The sequence below is a fragment of the Harmonia axyridis genome, chromosome X, assembly GCF_914767665.1.
Source record: "Harmonia axyridis chromosome X, icHarAxyr1.1, whole genome shotgun sequence".
In the NCBI taxonomy this organism is placed as follows: Eukaryota; Metazoa; Arthropoda; class Insecta; order Coleoptera; family Coccinellidae; genus Harmonia; species Harmonia axyridis.
This window is the reverse complement of record NC_059508.1, coordinates 31547689-31550188: the sequence shown is the minus strand read 5'-3', so window position 1 is coordinate 31550188 and position 2500 is coordinate 31547689. Positions and strand designations below refer to the sequence as shown.

General features: G+C 52.9%; 1 non-coding gene and 1 pseudogene across 1 annotated transcript; both read left to right on the top strand.

The window, feature by feature from the left end:
• Nucleotides 1–767: 767 nt before the first annotated feature.
• Nucleotides 768–922, top strand: LOC123686811. Its single transcript, XR_006748568.1, has one exon. It is a non-coding gene; the product is annotated as a 5.8S ribosomal RNA (ribosomal RNA).
• Nucleotides 923–1429: 507 nt separating this feature from the next.
• Nucleotides 1430–2500, top strand: part of LOC123688098 — a 5337-nt pseudogene continuing 4266 nt past the window's right edge.

The following is a 2500-nucleotide window of genomic DNA, read 5'->3' as shown; positions in this document are numbered from 1 at the left end:
AAGTTTCGTGATGTTTACGAGATGAGGAGCCGGCCGCCTATGTCGGCGTTTGTGGTTGGGCGAAGTTCCTTGACGGAACGAGGAGCCGGCTGCTTATGCTGACGTTCGTGGTTGGGCGAAGTCTTGTGATATCCTCGAAACGAGGAGCCGGCCGCACGTGTGTGCAGCCTTCGTTGTAGGTCCATGTTTAGAGATGCTCACGAAATGAGGAGCCGGCCGCTTATGTCGGCGTTTGTGGTTGGGCGAAGTTCCTTGATGGAACGAGGAGCCGGCTGCTTATGCTGACGTTCGTAGTTGGGCGAAGTCTCGTGATGTGCTCGGAATAAGGATTCGAAGCGCTTGGATTGCCGCGTTCGTGGCTGGGCGAAGTTTCGTGTTTGGCACGGAACGAGGAGCCGGCTGCAGGTTTTAAAGATTCTCGCCCGAAATCGATCAGTCGTTACCGTTGTCTACGGACTTCGGTAGGACGATCTATTCCAGGGACGAAGACGTCGACGTTGTGCGACGCCCGTTACATTAGCGTTTTTATGCTCTTTCGGGATTGTCTGCGACGTTTGTCTCCGTCCGAATTTTTTACGATAATTGTCACTAGATTAGTACGCAAACTAGTTGAACCGAAGATTTTGCGCCGATCGACTGACGTATTGACCCTTCAGTGGGTCGTCTCAGTCATTGGAATGTCATTCTCGAGGAGGTTCGCAGTTGGCGTCTCGTATTTCGAGGGAAAGTCCATTGCGACTAGTACCGAGAAATCGAACATAAAAGATTACCCTGAACGGTGGATCACTTGGCTCGTGGGTCGATGAAGAACGCAGCTAATTGCGCGTCAACATGCGAACTGCAGGACACATGAACATCGACATTTCGAACGCACATTGCGGTCCTCGGACACTGTCCTCGGACCACTCCTGACTGAGGGTCGGTTCCATTACAAAGACTGCCCGGCCAGACGTTATGGCTTGACGAAGTGACGACGTAAAGGTCGTCTAACGTTGATCCTGTACCGAAGGTCATTTGGGCGAGTTGGACGGTTTGCCGCGTGACGATCAACGTTCTGTCGTTTCGACGCCTCGTGTGTTGGAATGATGAGGAGTTGTTTTCGTAACGCGCCGTCTTGAATTGCGAAAGCATATATTGTGGTGTCGTGGTATTGCTCGATCTGCGCCCATGACTGTAGACATGCGATCGTCGTGTCCGAGAAATCTGAACGACGTCCGATCGCTTTAATGTGCCAGTTGTCGCGCGTTGCGGATGAGCTTTCATGAGCGCACCCCCGAAACACCGAAGCACTTTGCTTGGATTCGCATGATCCGCCATACGGAGCAGGAGATAATAGACGCCTTTGAGTAGGCTAACTCCCTCGCGTAAGGTACGTGATTTTATGAGCCGCCAAAGGTTAGTTTCGGAACGTTTCGATGATTTGAACATACGACCTCAGGACAGGTGAGACTACCCGCTGAATTTAAGCATATTATTAAGCGGAGGAAAAGAAACTAACTAGGATTCCCTTAGTAGCGGCGAGCGAACAGGGATTAGCCCAGCACTGAATCCCGCGATCGTAACCGGTCGCCGGGAGATGTGGTGTTTGGAAGGATCCATTATCTGGCGAGTTCGCGGCGCGTTCAAGTCCATCTTGAATGGGGCCATCGCCCATAGAGGGTGCCAGGCCCGTAGCGACCGCTGCGGCTTGCTAGAGGATCTCTTCTTAGAGTCGGGTTGCTTGAGAGTGCAGCCCTAAGTGGGTGGTAAACTCCATCTAAGGCTAAATATAACCACGAGACCGATAGCGAACAAGTACCGTGAGGGAAAGTTGAAAAGAACTTTGAAGAGAGAGTTCAAGAGTACGTGAAACCGTTCAGGGGTAAACCTGAGAAACCCGAAAGGTCGAATGGGGAGATTCATTCGCGCCTGTTGTTGGGATTTACTGACTGTGGAAACGGCGACGTTCGCGTTGGCTGTTCCCTTCGGTTCATCTCCGGCTTCGGACGCGTGCACTTCTCCCCTAGTAGGTCGTCGCGATCCGTTGGGTGCTGTTCTACGGTCTCGAGTGTAGCCCGTGAGCTCGGATTTTCCGATGTTTACGGACACTGGGTTTCCGAACAGCTCGCTCGACGGTTTACTGATGGCGGGAGGCCGCGACTTAGTTCGCGTCCGGCCCGTGGCAAGTATGTGAATTGTGATGGCGATCGGACCTAGTGCCGATTCCGTCCGTTTGCGACTGTTCGCCGCGGTGTTCTTGGACAGACCTCTTGAAACGCCGATCAGCGACGCTATTGCTTTGGGTACTTTCAGGACCCGTCTTGAAACACGGACCAAGGAGTCTAGCGTGTGCGCGAGTCATTGGGAATCACTAAACCTAAAGGCGCAATGAAAGTAACGGTTCACTTTATGTGAACTAAGGGAAGATGGTCGGTCTCCATGACTGACCCGCATTCCCGGGGCGCCTCATTCTCATTGCGAGAGGAGGCGCACCAAGAGCGTACACGCTGGGACCCGAAAG